We start from the raw sequence: 16897 nt of genomic DNA, 5'->3' as shown, positions 1-16897 counted from the left end.
GCTTGCTGTAGAGTCTTCAGACACTGCGTAGCTCGAAAGGACTGAGTCAGGGAAAAGGAATCTGTACATTTGTTTGAAAAATTAGACAAAATATCTAATGATATTTGACATTACAAATCATAATTCTGCAAGGTTTCATCTTATGACAGGTGTCTATGACACTTCAAGAATGAAATGGAGCTGGTACCAAGCTGCTCCTGGCAGGCCCCAATCTCTGCTTAGCTGGGCACTGGAAGGGATGGGGGTGGGTGATTTGTGGGGTCCACTCAGCATCTTCCAGCCTCAAAGAGCCTTTTTGTTCACTTGAGGTCTCTTTTGGCCTCATAAAAGGTTGCTTTTCATAAATTAAATATTGTGTTAAGTGGGGAAAAAAGGTCTTTGAAAATATTACTATTGATGGTAATAATTCCCAGACTGAAAAGTACGTGAATTTTACCTGCAGTGTATGATGGCAGATGGGTTTGTTTATTACCACCTGTTCTAGCTGAGACAGCAGATGTATTTGTAAGCTGGTAATACAGTATTTAGTAAATGGCCAGCTTTCTGCACTGATTTCAGTGTATTTGGGCTCAAAATCCAATCCTTTCCTTCTGAAAAATATTAATGATGATTTAGATAGTTTCACTTAGCTATTCTGTGAAGCTACTTTATTCCCCCAAAATAGGGACACAAGTAATGTTATAACTTAGCCCTATCTCAAAGCAATTAAAGCAATTTATATTAAACATAGTCAATGTCCATTAAAATTAATTCAGACATTTGTGTTTTGCTGGATTTTTTCTAATGAGCTTGGGAAAAAACAAGAAGTGATGAGATGATATATCTGTTAAACTAGATCTGTTCTCATACTACTCTTACTAATTCACTCTATGTTTTTTACCTCCAGGCTACTCAGTTCTTTCTCAGTAAATACTTTTAGTTTTCAGAACTACTTTGTGAGAAAATTAATATACACATTCATAGAAATGTAAAATAAAACAATCTAAGGATTTTATTCATCTAAAGGTCATTTTCTTTCTTGTTAAAAGATAACACAGTAGATTATTAAAATTTTCATTAATATTCAGTGAGTTCTTAGCTCTCACTATAACACTCTTTGGTATACTGAAATGGTAGAAAGGTTGATTTTCTTAAGACTTTTACATAGAAATCCTAAGTGACTTCATTAGAAAGATGAACTAATGAGAATTTAAAGATGTTAGAAAACAAAGGTATTTTATACAACCTGTAGTAATCTGAAATTAAATTAAATTAATTGTTTCCATGATGAACTAAAAGTTTATGTGACTGTTTATTAAATGATATATTTTCTTACTGTCAGAATTTAAAATACTAAGCATCAAGGTTTTACTTTTAATTAGAAATGTTTCCAGAACTTTCTGTGGCATACAAGTTCCCCGAAGAAACATCTTGTAGAATTTCTAAGGTAAAATTTTCTAATAGATAAACTGTGCTAGGCTATAAAACCTGGTTTAGAAAGGGAATATGTTATTGTGAGTGTATATACAGCAGGTACATCTTGTGCATCTGTGGTCTAAGCTGAGGAATTCTAGTCTCTTTAATTGGCTTCTTCTTGGGAAACAGTTCTGCATCATTCATCAGAATTATTTACTATTGTTTTTCCCTCTTGTTCATACTTTTGCTGAGTTGGGGGGACCAGAGGTGCATGCAGCACACAAGATGCAGGCTCATTGTCTACTTATATGGCAATGTAGTGATAGTTTTCTTTTCCTCTTCAATGCAAGTTTTTTCTCCTAATTAAGCAAATTGAAGTCTCGGAAAAGACAGAGAGGGATGGGAGGTGGCAACATCACAAAACAACAGCTGAAATCCAAGTTTCAGAATCTGTAAATTGAAAATCCTGGTAAAGAGTTTCCATTTCTGTCCTCAGAAAACTGCTCAATGGGGGTACTTAGTGACTTTAACAGAACAGAGGAATCCTCTCAATGCTCTCCAGCATATCATTAGCTGGCTTGGTGCTGAGAGCTGCAGTGCTAAAGCACACAAACCAGGGCTGCTCTGAAAGCTCAGGGCTCCATTTTCTAGGCTCCAAACTTCAGGAGATGCTTTTTCTGGTTAGTGAGCTCTAACATGGCCAAAGATACAGTCAGAGGACCTTCTCTTGGTGTCTGGCATGTAAAATGCCCAGAGATCCTTCATGGGAGTTAACTAGCCACTGTCAGAAGCAGCAAAGAATGCTAGAAACTCCCAATTCCACTGAGATTGAAAAATAAATATTTTATTAAAGGATTTAATATGTTTATATTAATTTATTATGAGAGATTCAGTTTGTTTATTCCATGGATGCCATAGCTTTTAGGAAAGAAGGATTAGGTTGCATAAGCAAAGAAAAAAATTGCATCTCTTAGTTAATAAAATGTTCTCTCTCTGCTTCCTTAGACACCCTTTAAAAATAACAAAATGTTTTTGCTAAAATAGTCATTTTGTGTTTAAAACCACTGGATTAGTAAGCAATAGAATCCTAGGGAACTAATAAGTAGTATTAAAAACCAAACCAACCAGCCAAACAAAGCCCAACAAAAACTGGGGGTTCTTCTGGGAAAAAAATAATGCTAAAATTTCTAAGAGTAGTCTGTATTCATTCTCTATCTGAACATAGCCAAGAATAATGATGATTGGGACAGTATAAATTATCCTGAGAAATTATTCCAAAATTATGGCAATACTAGGTAGGATTTACTCTGACAATTTGTGTGCAGATAATTCTGAATTCTGTAAATCAGAAAAATAAAAACCACCATTAATAATGGATTTTCATGAGAGTAACAGTAATCTACAACACCTTCTGTGGGTTTATGGAAACTGCAAACTGCACCAAGGAAGAAGCAGATATAATTTTACCTTTGCTCTTCATACTTTGATAACATAAAGAAAATTCCCAAGCTTGCTTTAGCTCACTGTTGAGAATTTGCTCACAGTGATATCTAGGTCACTACACACAGATGCATGGCAGTATATAATCAAAACTTGAGTTACAGATCTTTAATGTCAGGCTCTTTTCTTTCCCTTCCCTGGTGAAGGGAATTCTGAAACTATATTGGTTTCTCCTCCTGGAAACTCACTGTGTTTCAAAGTGCCAGCACAGTTCAGGGGAGGTGGTAATTGGTTGCAGAGATATGAGCAGTTAGTACAAGCCCCCCATATTCAGGACAGAGTTGGGTCATGGCTGCTCTGGTAGGTCCATGGCAGCAAAAAGCAGGGAGCAGACTGGAGAACAGACAGCTCCTGAAGTGATGAGGATAGCTGTGCAAAGCACAGACTGGCCTTGGAAGCATGCGAGTCTTTTTATCCAGCTCCTTTTCTTTTTCAGAGCAGTGGCAGGGTTGAGACTCTGGGCATACTAGAGCTGCAGATTACCAAAGAGCTAGAAGATTTGGGAATTTAAAAATTCTAGAGATGCTGATCCCTTTCAGCTCTTGTTTTAAAGGCCAAGCAAATGGAGCACCTGTTAGTGCTTGTGCTTTTTGCCAAAACAGTAGAGACGACATCTGTGCCCATCCAGGGCTAAAAATCTCATGTCAGAGAGCACAGCTCTTTAAGTGAGCAAAGCAGAATTCATGCATAATAGAAATTCATCCCTCCAAGATATAAAAAGAGGGGTCTTAGAGAAGGAATGGAGATCTAAATGAGCCATCTAAAAGCAACAGAAAAATATTTTTCAGCTCAGCTGAGCAGCTGAGAGAGTAGAGACGAAAGCTCTTCTGTAACTGTGTTAGATAAATGCAGAAGAGAGCTTAGGGTGAACCTCTATGAATACCCTGGATAAATCAGTCTGCAGCTTATTCTGCTCTTTAAATACATATATATGTACTATGTGCATACAGTGGTGAGACTAAAACTGGAACACTGTCCAGTTCTGGGCTTCCTTGTTCAGTAAAGACATGGACAGGTTCAGCAAAAGGCCAGGAAAGATTACTAAGGGAGTGAAGGACATACTAGAAGAGGCTGAGAGCTGGAATTGGTCTACCTGAAGTAGAAAGGATTCGGGGGGATCTTATCAATGAGTTTACATCCCTAATGGGAGATAGTAACTTATGGAGACAGGATGTTCACAGTGGTGATCAGTGACAGGACAAGAGTCAACTGCCACAAACTGAATATGGGAAATTCATTTAAACAAAGGAAAACAACAACTTTTTTTTTTTTTTTCTGTGATGGGTGTTGGACACTGAAACAGTTGCCAAGAAAGGTTGTTGAATCACCATCCTTTGCAATATTCAAAACCTGAAGGGTTACAGTCCTGGGTGACCTGCTTTGGGTGATCTCCAGAGGTCCCTGCAGACCTCAGCTCTTCTGTGCTATGGCTGTTTGGGCAGAAGTTGAACTTATATAAATTCAGACCATAAGTACTTTTTTAAGTGAAGGCAATTAATTTTTAAATATTTGCCAAGAATCTTGATAAATTCTACAGCTGCAAAGCTTTTACACTGAAAGTTAAATGTTTTCACAAAAAGTGAACTTAATTCAAATATAGATCATTTTTAATGACAATTTTTAATGCAAGTCAGAACCTTTCAAGATTTCTCAGCTGGGTAGGATAGGATAATGTCACCTTAATCTTAAGAGTAAAATAACTTTTTAGAAAGAATTATATTCCTGATGCAGTATTTGAAATTTAATTTTAAAAGTCTATAAATAATTATATAAGCGGTCCCTGCAAGGACGTCACTGAAAACATGAATCTGGTTAATTAAACTTTAATCTGTGTCTCAGCCCATTTATATGTAGTGAAATCTTTCCTAGGTAATGGTCTTAAAGCTAAGCAGTAGAGAAGATTGTAAAACCTGCAGAATATGCTGTGTCATGAGCTCCAAGAGAAAGACCAGACCAAAGTCTTATTTAAAATCATCAAAGCAACAAATTTTTACTAGAAAGCTTTAATTCTCTGGGACACCTCCAGCAAATGCTTTGAAAGTCATCTTTTTCTCCTAACCAAGAAGAAAATTTAAATTATGGTGGTTGTTTTATTTAGAAACTATTAAGCAATACTGGACAAATATAATTGTTGAATTGATCAATATATGAAGAAGGGTTGAGATTTTATTTCTAATTGTTTTCTTCTAAAATACAACAGACAGTTTAGAAAATACATGGCTTCCAAGGGCTTTCTGGTTCATTTTGTTTGTTTGTTTTGTGAGGGTTTTGGTTTGTTTGTGTTCTTTTATTCTATGTTTTAACTGAGAACAAAGCAGTTGCTTTTCTGACCTTATCCCAGTGAAACTGCGTTCAAAGTGTTTTAAGACTTCAGGGACTTAATTCTCTCTAGAAGATAATTAATATGCTCCTCTTCAGCAAAATCTGCTTTACTTTTTCTCTTTTTTCCCTAATTTAGCTGCATATCTGCCAGTTTTCCATCATCCAAACACACAGAACTTGATCTGGTCCACAGTTTCTTCCCATTTCTTCTTACCAACTAAACCTGAGTTTCCGGTTAAACCAATTACTGCTTTCCTGATTCAAGATGAATATCTTAGGTCTGGAGTTTGCAGTTTCAAGTTACCATTTCCCCAGTGATCATCAGATTTATCCAATTCATATTGTTTGCTGCTTTGGTTTCTACAGCATCTCTATTAAGCTGCATTTTCAGTCTTCCCCCCATGGTTGGTTTTAGCAATTCCGCTTGCTGCCTTCTGTCGTTCTCCAGGAGAGTTTTCAGGACATTGGCCAGCTGGCAATCTGCCTTCTCTGAGCTTTTATCATGTCATATTCTAGCATCTTTCTTGTTCACAATGGGTAGTTCAGGTCCAGAGAAAGACAGAGGACTAAAAGAGATTGCAATAGAATCAAGACTGGTACTTCAAATTCTGTACAGAGGGTAAGGAGAGCAAAGCAGCAAAGTAACACCTTCTGTAAGGTGACTGTAGTGTACACATTAATGGAAACATTTTGTCATCAAGAAGTAATTTCCACCATCTCACAGAGAGGAAAAAATTGGAAACTGAAAGGATTATTTAGGGGCAAAGAGATCTTCAGAAAGTTGCCTCCGTGTTTGTGTCTTCATCTTTGTTGATTACAAAGATGAGTAGGATTAAGAAACCATAATGTGGTTGGAATGAAATGTTTTGCCTTTTAAAATTTCCTCTCAGAGGTGCTCATTGCTACCTGGATGTTTGTCTATGTGTGTTGAGCATGATAAAAGAAAGCCCCAGCAACCCCGTAGGGATACGGGAACCTTTGACTTGGATCAGATGGAGTCTGGCTTTCCATAAATACTGACTTCTTGCCTTGCAATGTGGTGAGTCACTGCTACCAAGGCACTGTCATTTGTCCCCCATTGTAAGTGGAAAAAGTGGTCTCCTAAATCTATGAATGCAGGGCTGTCTTGTGGGAAATTCCCTCACTCACATACTAGTTAACCTGTAAAATGTGTAGGACTTAACAATAGCACCAATGCTTTAAAACTCGAGCTGCTCATCCCTATTTTTGACCTATCACTGTTTTGTTTTCAGGTTTGTCTAAACATTAGCTCCAAGCCATCAGCTAGCCATCAAAACAAGTATTTTGACTGTATTGTTAACTGTATTTTCCAATTCATGCATGGAGTAGTAATTTACAACTCCATAGCTCTGAGCTACCCTTGAATTAGTAGAGTCTGTATTGGCTTGTGACTATTGAAACCAATATTGTCTTGTTTTCCTGATCCCCTTGCACATAAAAAAGATTGACACGGCAGAGTAATAGAAAGTGTATTGCATTAGGATTTAGTATTAAAGATAAACAACACAAATGAAACTGAAAGCATATGGCATTCCTTGCCTTCTCTGCCAGCTGATGAGCAATACATTTTGTATTATGATCCACTTTGGAGGCTTTAAACCATTAAAACCTTGCTGCTTTGTTTTGCATGCTTGAAAGTTGCCAGTTACCAACTGAAGTAGCCTAATTTAGCTGATTGTGTGACTGATGTGTCAGAGCACTGGCTCTGAATTTTCTAGGCTGGAAGTAAAAATTTGGACAAAGTGAATTAAATACAACACATTGTAGATCATAACAGCGCCTTAAAGATGGAGCACTGAAGATGGAACTAAGGCATTTATGAAAAACCTGGAAAGCAAATAGAGTAAAGCAACGGATAATTCTTATATTCAGTTAATACATTCAAGAACTCACAAAAATTAGGATTTCCTCATGGCTGCCTAATGGAACTATTTAATATATCATAGAATTAGTTATGAAAATTCAGTTAAACTGTTAACTTTTGTATACATCAAACAAGATTTCTTCAGATAGCTCTACCCCACAATCCAATGCCTTATGATCTATGCTAACATTGAATGTAATGGTTTTCCCCAGTTGAAACAAAGCATTTGGAATACTGACAGTGATTGCTCTTGAATGGATGCATTTAGATCCCTTGAATCATTTCGGTTGGAAAGACCTCTAAGATCTTCAAGTTCAACAGTTAACCCAGTACTTCTAAGCCCACCACTGAACCATGTCCCCAACTGCCACAGGTACAAATCTTTTAAATCCCTCCAGGGATGGTGATTTCACTACTGCCCTGGGCAGCCTGTGCCAATGTTTGACAACCCCTTCCGTGAAGAAATTTTTCCTAATACCCAATCTATTTTCTTGATAGAACAACTCAATTGGAACAACAGCAGAAAAAAATGTCACTGAGATCTAAGTGTGAAAATTATTTTTGATTTGTTCTGTCAAATTTTTTGAATGATTCCTATTTCACCACTACCCATATAATATGATCTGTTATTTTTGTGGCTGCCATCTTACCTGACATAGGGATGGTATGAAGAGATTGACCTAGGGAAGGTGGTTTGAATGTTTTTCGAGAAAATACATACATTCACCATTGGTTTGTGTTGCATCAGTTTAAAATATGATTGCCTAGAAACTCATAAGCATTCAGGTATTGGTTTTACTTTTTAATGATGTATTTGTTAATCACAGACTTAAAGGTCAAAGGAATGTTAGCTCAAACCACACATTTATTTTGATTGAATTTCTTGGAAATATTTGATCAATTTGTTGTAGAATAAAATCACCATTCTCTGGGGCATTATTTATCTATTTCAATTTATGTCTTTCCTATTTTGCATCAGACTTTTTCACCCAGAGATACAGATCTAGTTAGACAGGTCTGGCATAGTGTGAGACAGTTTGTTCATGTTTTTTTGAAACTTGAAAGCGGAGGAAAGGCGAAACCTCTTTGCATATTTTCTTTTAACTTTTCTGTGATTAAATATGTTATGTCAGTGAGTGACAGCCTGATTGAAGGCTCAGCTCTTTGCTGTTGTGAAATTATTATAGTACTGTCTAGAGGTAGGAGGGTGGCCTCAACAAAGCAGAATGTTTCACAGGCAAAGTTTTACCATAGCTGAGTCTGGAGAGGCTGAAGGAATGAAAAAGAATCAAAGAGGTTTCTGGAAGCCAGGATGGGCACGGCTATATTGTCCCCTTGCTGAAATAGTCCTTCTCTGACTCTGCTCGGCTCCCAAATGTCCTCATATCAGTCCAGCTAATCTGATCTCATCAGTGTTCTGGTACCTCTTTGTGTCTCTTCATGCTATGTTGGAGACAAAATATGGTCCTGGTTTAAGCCGAGACTTACCCAGTCCCTCACAATGCAGGTTGACATGCTCTGCTACAAGTATGGGGGTTTTACTCTATTATGACCTTGAGGCCCTTCTCATGCTTCTGGACTGGACTGTGGTAACTTCATAAGAGCAGAGACTGAGCCTTCAGTTATGGTGTTCTTCTTTCTCAATCTAGTTAGACCAAAATATTAAAATATATTAATATTTCTTGTAATTACAACAATGCCAAATGTTTTTCATTTTCTTATTTCTGCACAGGCATATCAATAACTAGAATATGCTTTTTTGCTTCCTAATTCACTAGAGAAAGCAATGGAGAAAAATGGACGGTTTGTGGGTTTTTTACCAGATCTCCCTTGTGCTCATCCTTCTACATTATCTCCGAAATAATTTAGTAAGTGGCAGCATATGGGTCATTCACATAAGTGTTGTTGCTTCTCTGAAGTTGCTAAGTGACAAGACTTCTGGATAGCCAATCTTGTGAGCATAGAAAATCTTGAATTAGTTGAAACTGTAACCTGTGGAATATTGTAGCTGAGTCAAAAAAATGAAAAGAGTTTCAAAGTAGAAAAACTGTTGTTCACCAATACAAACGTTTTTGTCTCACTCAGCATATTTCTGAATAAATCCTGTGTTGAAATTGAGTATCAGAACAAATCAGTGCATTAATGTTCAGTTTGCATGTCTATCTAAATTCAATCATTCAATCTCTTAATAAAACTCTGTTATTGATTTTTACATTCTAAGTTGCCTCAAGGCTCTTCTACAAAATTATGAGAAAGAAACAAAATACAAAAGATGTTCATGAATAGAATTTTTTAAAAAAAACCACAAAGATAAGTTAAATTTACGTTCCCCAGCTTTAAATCTAACAAAAAGCTTTAGCAAGTAGAAAGCTACGTGACAGTTAAACTGTTTAGATAGCTACACAGAAAGCACTAGAATGCAACACTGCACTAAAAGTAATAGATACTAAAAGCTAACGTATATTTGGGTTATGAGACTTCCAGGTTCAGAGTATCTAAACACTCTTAAAAGTTAGATTTGAAAATTCTAACTGAAGGGCTTTGCCTTTCATTCCAAACACACATCAGCTTGGAAGAGGTTTAGGTTTGGATTTGACTCTAGTTTCTACTGCTCAAGTCTCTGAATGTTCAATTAAGAACCACCTTAATATTTTGGCTATGGTGTTACATAAATTAGTTATCTAATGGAGATTTTCACAGAATCACAAGGCATTTTTTTCCTGGAAAGGGATACATAGATATATATGTGTATATCTGTATGTATGTATATGTGTATATGAATATACATACAAAAATATACAAAGCAGTACTTTCTGAAATAAGTATTGAATTACTGAATTATATCATACAATCAAATGCAATCCTCAGTCTTTCACTGATCATTTACTAAGAGGTGCAGATATAATTCTGCAGGGAGTTGCTCCTGGAGAAAAAAAGAAGAGAAAGGATGAGTTGCACCAATGTGGTCAAACAGGTTTTGAGCTCCCTGTGTTGTGAAACCATTTGTTGAACATGTGACTAACCTAAGAATCTCTGTACTTTCTTGCCTGGATTTTATATAAGAAAAAAGAGAGGTCCTCAGAATATTTAATTAGCCCAGTGATAACAGTATTGTTGGGGTTTTAGGAGCTCTCCTGGTTTTTTTGGTTTTTTTTCTGTTAAAGGAATTTCCCCCCTCCCCCCATTCATGTTGCTAGGGGAACAAATGGCTGGATGCTTAAGAAAAACAAAAGACCTGGCTTCTCCTTTTGTTTTACCTGGATGTGTGGGCAGTGGTCTCAGCATTCAGACAGGGAGGGGAGCTGTTTTTTCTTCGGCTGCTTTTCTCTCTGCTGGAGAAGCCCCTGGATCCCAAGCCCACCTTCCCTGCCCCGCTAGGACCCAGCTCGTGGCCACCCTGCCCCGCCGCTGCTTCGAGCCTTTGCTACGTCGTAGCCCTGCTCATAGCCAATTATGAAGTGTATCACAAATACAAGAAAGCTGTTAGCTGACAGGAGAATATATAATACAGTGAAGAAAGAATCAATGGATATGGGACACCACAATGCTGTGCTACTTGTCTGGATCAAGAATTTAAGTGGCTTGTTTAATTCAGTTGTTTTCTCCCTGTCACTAGTGGAGTGGAGCTCCAGGTGTGTCAGTAATGGCTGGGGAAGAGGAGGATGCTGGGAAGAGAGACCAGCGCCTTTTAAATGAGAAGAGTATCAATTTCTGAGCAAAGCAGTCACACACAAGTTCATTATCCTCTAGAATATTACATGGGGAACTTGGACTGCAGTCTATACTGTTGTCACCAACAAACAACAATAAAGAAAATATGTGATCCTGTAGGTGGTGGTGAAGTGCTAATCTTAAATATCGTAATGAATTTTAATTTCTGAGAAGAGGTTATCATGAATAAACATCACTACAGATTTTATTATGCTTCTGTCTAACATGGGTTTATACTTCATATTCTCTAATGATAAGGATGATGAGAATTTAATGCAATAAGGCAATAGAGCCTTCTTTTCTTTTCTTTTCTTTTCTTTTCTTTTCTTTTCTTCCAGAAGTAACTGAATTAAAAGAACCTTGTTGCAAAATAGTGAATATATTTTCTGTTGCAATGAGACACCTCATTATTTGTTTGACCTTTCAAAATTCTAGTTATTTAAAATTGAACACAAACTTTAAGAGATATATATGAAAAATATAATGAGATCTATTAATAACTAAAAGTCTGGTGAACTTTTCAAGTATAGAACATACTTCTTGAACTCTGATGACCTTTAAAACTTGAAGAAACATCTTAAGTGAGCACACTAAAATATTGCTGTGAAGTTTTGGAAGGAGTGAAAGCTGGAATGTATTTAATGCACATGCACATTTGGGAAAAAAAATAACATTGTCAAAACGTTTTTAAAGTTCCATGTGTGAAACCTTCAGATTTCTTTGTGTTTTTAGGTATAATGGGTTACTCAGTAAATGGTTGAATCTCATCTGCTGCAGAACTTGGGGCATAGGAACAGAATTTTCAGTCCATGTCCTCTTTGTTTTGCAAAGAGATACTTTTAAATATACCCTGCTTTTTGTATGAAAATAACAAATATGGCTCTATACAACAAACAGAAGAGACTTTTGGGCCGTCAGAGCAAGATTTGTTGTTTTATATGTCCCTTATCTCCTCCAATAAAATGGTACATTTCTGTCTCCTTGGTACAGCTGTCTTCAACACTGAATGCAGGGCATGGCACAAGATTTTAAACTTTGAAAATGCAAACATTCAGACTGGAGTCTTTAGGGCAATTCCAATGAGGCCTTGTGGGTACCCTAATTTCTAAAGCCTTATTCTCCTGTTGTAATTTACTGCTCCAAATATGATTGTTTATCTGTATTGGCTCTTCTTCATCCATTGTAAGAACCTGTATGATTTTTCTGCACCAGGAACAAGGTTTCCCTTATTTTCTCTTGAAATTAAGAGTACAGACAGATTCAGGCAGCACGTGTGAGCATGTAATGCTCATTGCTTTTTGGGTCAGGGAAACTTTGGTCTCTGGTAAATTACCTCTGAGAGTATGATCTCTTTAACTTGTTTTCTGTTGTCCACTGGCCAACAAGTCAGCAAGCCTCATTATACATTGGCAATATCCAGTTCGGTGTTTGCTCAGCCAATAGATTCAAATAATTGCTAAATTTATACCATAAAAATGTGCATATGATTGATCTACTTCCCTTTTTCTCTTACGAAGGCACATTTACTCTTCTTAGCAATTACCAAAAGATCTATACTCTGCACTAATTAGTACAGAGTTTTTAGTCCAAAGGTGGATATGGAATTCCCCTAATGAACTGATCCTCTCTCTTCTGAAATAGGCATACCTTAAACTTCCTTCTGACTTTCAAGCTTTGTTAGCTGAGATCTCCTCTTTGTGGTGTGCAACTCATGTCATGTCTCATCTATAATAATTTCATAAATTATTGCTAGTATTAAAATTCTCAAACTTCTGTTGTTTCTTCTTTCTCTTTATGGTGTAAGGCCTATGTAAAAATAAAAAGAGAGACAATGTTTGAGCCCCAAATATCACATCCAAAGATGAATGAACAGGCACTTGCTCCAGATTGCTTACCTCCTTGGTATCACTGTTATCCTGCTTGTTCTCTATTTTGTTACACTCAGAATGGTCTGACACTCTTCATGACCTGGAGAAACTGGGAACAGATGGATGTAAGTGAGGATGTGCTCTGATGTACCCACAGCAGCCAGACAGGCCTTAGGAGAGTAAGCCTTACACCTGTTCTTGAGGCTTTGGGCAGGTCAGAAGGGAGGCATCTTCTTGCCATCTGGAGTCCTCTGCCAGCTGGTGTCACCCAGAAAGTGCTACCAATGTGCCTATTCTTTATGGGCTGCATGGATCTGCCTAAAACACAAGAAGCTTCACCTCAACATGAGGAAGAGCTCCTTTACACTGAGGGTGGCAGAGCACTGGAAGAGCTGCGCAGGGAGGTTGTGGTGTCTCCTTCCCCAGAGATACTCCAAACCCACCTAGATGTGTTCCTGTGTCACCTGCCCCAGGTGACCCTGCCTTGGCAGGGGGTTGGATTGGGTGATCTCCAGAGGTCCCTTCCAACTCTAGTATTCTGTGATTTGTTCAACAGTTTCTATATCAGGTGATGTAGCTAATTTACCCTTTTTTATCCACCACAGAAGCCATGGTATAACTCATCCATCTTCTGTGTCCTGTCATCCAGTAATCTCTGTCCCTGCTTAATGTACATTCAAAAGGAAATGTCATCATTATCCCTGTATTATTGTATGCCCGTTCCTCTTACAGAGGATATAGACTTCTATGTTGTGGAGTTTCTCTACTGCTTTCATCAGGAAAAATACTGTAATAAGAGTCGTATTAGCCCTTGTTCTACCTATTTTCCATCAGTAAAATTTCACTGAACAGTGGATTATCACTACCTATTAACTTCTTGTCAAGAAAGAATGACTTGATATTGGCTATATTGCATTTCTCACAAGGCATAATATTTAAGTCTGGATATCCACCAAAGAGTCCGTTAACAGAGAAATTTGTTTTGACATTCTTTATTAGACTGCAAAGAGGTACATTTATATAATGAGGATGCTGGTACAAAAAATTATTTTGTCATTTTTATTGTTTAAAAGGGATCAGATTTTTTCTGTTTAAGTATTATGCTTTCAATGATCTTGTTTCATTATCCACACACAATTCTGTACAAGAGGGATGGGCTGAAAACTGATCTGGAGTCTGGGGTGTTGTCTTGGTTTGAAAGACAGGTGTCTGCCAAGGAAGGCAGGAGTCTCCCTTGAAATGGAAGGGAAAAAAAATTGCAATACCCTGCCCTCCAAATTATTGTAATTTTGAAATTAAGGGGCTTTCAGGCAAAGATATGAGGAACAGGAATAACAGTTCTTTACTATTATATATCTCTATGTGTATAACCAGTCAAACAAACAGCAATAACCATGGCAGTAACAGCAAACAATCACAAACCCAGTCCCAGCCTTCTCGGCTGTCCGGCCCTTTCCCCTCGGGTGCAGTTCCGGTCACAGCCGGCAGGGGCGCTGGCGGCTCCCGGTGAGCAGGGCAGGTGCGATGGTTCCCCCGCGGCTGCAGGGGGCGCTCCGGAGCGAGCTCGAGGAGCAGGCGGCAATGGCGGCCTGGGATCCTGGGGAGGGATGGGACAAAAAAGCTTCACAAACCCCTGGGCAGCCGATCCTGGTGTCCGGCCGGACCCTTGGGAACAGAAGGCTGGAATGGCAGGGATGAGCACAAATCCTGGATGGCAGACGAGATGTATGGAACTCCGGAGCTGCAGCGGAACCCCCGGAGGTCTGGGCAGACAGGACATGCAGGGCGACAGAGTAGTGAGGGCTCAAAGCAACGGCGGGGGCAGGGCAGCCACAGCCCGGCTCCCAGCAGGGCAGGGAAAGGCGGGCTTGGGATCCCGGGGTTTCTCCTCTAGAAGGAAGGCAGCTGAAAAAGCAGAAGTCTGCAGTGCTGATGAATTCCTTCCAGCCTCCTTCTCTATCCAAACGCCAGGAACTCACAGCCCACGAGCCCAGGTGAAAAAGAGTAGCCAGCTGGACCCCTCCTTCTGTGGCCAGGTCTTTTGTTTTTCTTAAGCGCCCAGTAATTCGTCCCCCTGGCAACATGTATGGGGAAAATTCTTTAACAGAAAAAGGGGAACTCCTAAAGCCCCAACAGGTGTTTTTAATGGTAATTTCAGCTGAATCTGTTCCTCTGGCTGGCTCATCTGCTGGTCTAATGATTGTCAGTGATGGGAGGGAGAAGGAGCTGCAGTGCTGGTAGGCAGGAGGGAAGAGCAGCTTCAACTCGCTTTAGCAATCCAGTGATGAGCCAGCTCCAGAAGTTTACTGAGCAAGAAACACATAACTGAGGGAGGAGGAGGAGTGGAGAGGAAAAGAGGAGTGAGAGAGCCCAAAATTTAGATTTACTGACATCCTTGTAGAACTGCACCCTTAGTCTCACCCTGGGACTGGACTGCTTAAAAGATGAAAAAAGGGAAAATGTTGTGTCAGTTTGATTTATCCTAAGTTCATGGGTGCTTTCAGCCACAAATTTTATCTCTCTAAGTTTTGTAAAGGGCAGGTCTTAAAATTATCAAAGAACAGTGTTGAAATGCCTCTCTTGACTTAAGCATAGGAGAAGTATTGGGTGGTATGAACTTTTAGTCCTTTGCAGTGCAGGATGCAGTTTTCAGGAAGCCATGTTATAATGCAACTAAGTTGATAATAGAGAAAAATAATTTACTGGAAGGTTTTAGAACCAAAGGGCTATATCGTTCACAAGACGGACTTGTTTTACTGTGCTGGATTCTATTAGAAACCATGTGTTTGCTTTTCCATTGTGAACAAGATCATACCCAAAACTTCCATTGCTCCAAACCGCTGGAATTCTGGGGTTTCTTTCTCCCCACCTTTTTCACAGTCCTTTGTTAGCTAAGGTTTCAGACATCTACAAACCTGGTAACTGCATTGGGGCTGAGTCTGCAGCAGGACTGAAGTGTAATGTAGTTACTTAATGGAATGTTATATATGGGGAGGACATAAGAGGAAACCACAATTTTCTTCCAATCTGTATTCACCTTGTAAACAGTTTCAAAATGAATGATGAATGAAATGAGAATTCAAAAATAAATAATAATAATAATGTATTGTCAGGAAGTTTTATAAAATGTTTTATATACAATGATTAGTTTTACCTTAATTACATCAAAATATAATTCATTCAAATTACTGTGTGTTTGAGTGGAAAATAATTGCATTTTAAATTTCATTGGAGAGACTTGGCAAACAAAATGGTAATTAAAAGCAGTTATCATATAAACAAAAAGCATCAAAGCCTATAGGCTATGGATTTTTTATTCCTGGATTTGAAAGCAAGCTAGGGAAAGTAATGATTGAGATTTATCCTAGATTAGCTGAAGTGGGAATGAAAATTAAAAATGTATGTACCGTAGCTTCAATATAAAACTCAGAAATCACAATGTCAGTGTCAAGGTGAATTCCTCAAGACATGATACAGACCAAGCAGCTGTTTTGTTTTGCTATCACTTGAATAATTACTTTCCAACAAATTAAATAATTATACTTTAGTGCTGTCTGTATAATGCATTCTTGTAGTTAAGGATTTCACTCATTTTTTATTCTCACTTCCTCTCTTACCATTCCTTGACTTTTGAAATTTTTTTCAGTCTGTTTTCCCTGTATTTTTTCTTTTAATTTCCTACAGAAGCAAAGCCATCATAACCAGTGCTGTTCTGTACCTGCAGAAAGACATTAAAGAGCAGTCCTCACGGAAAGTTCAATATTTCTATGTAATTCTCAACCCTCCTTTCCTTTCAAGCACAGAAGTGTTTTGGACACATAATGAAGGTCAAAACCTGAGTTTATTTTTTGCAGTCTTCCATTTGTGCTGTAGAGTTGCCTGGCAGCTTTAAGTAAGATTAGACTATTAAGATGAGTTTTCTTTTATACATGGAGTATATATCTATATACACAATTCCTATCTTCACACAGTCACTATTTTGAAGAGTTCCTGGTCAATGGAAAAGACTAAAAAAGGGTATTATTCCTATCATATTCTAAATGGGAAACTGACACCAAAAATCTTGCACAAGGTTGTACCGAGTCAGGAACAGAACACCAATTCTTTTGAATCCCTTTCTAAAATAGCATGTTCACAAGTAGCTTTCCTGACTTTCAAACCCAGAAATTTTTTTGAAATTACAATTTCCAGAATTCAGTATTTTACTTTCATTTGA

At 38.1% G+C, this 16897-nt stretch overlaps 1 long non-coding RNA gene across 1 annotated transcript in view; it reads left to right on the top strand.

The window, feature by feature from the left end:
- The window catches only part of LOC138110447 (uncharacterized), a 283040-nt gene that overhangs the window by 77174 nt on the left and 188969 nt on the right, over positions 1–16897 (top strand). The gene's annotated exons all lie outside the window — the stretch shown is intronic.

The sequence above is a fragment of the Aphelocoma coerulescens genome, chromosome 4A (genome assembly GCF_041296385.1).
Source record: "Aphelocoma coerulescens isolate FSJ_1873_10779 chromosome 4A, UR_Acoe_1.0, whole genome shotgun sequence".
Classification (NCBI taxonomy): Eukaryota; Metazoa; Chordata; class Aves; order Passeriformes; family Corvidae; genus Aphelocoma; species Aphelocoma coerulescens.
The sequence above is the reverse complement of the archived record's forward strand: the minus strand, read 5'-3'. Positions and strand labels throughout refer to the sequence as shown.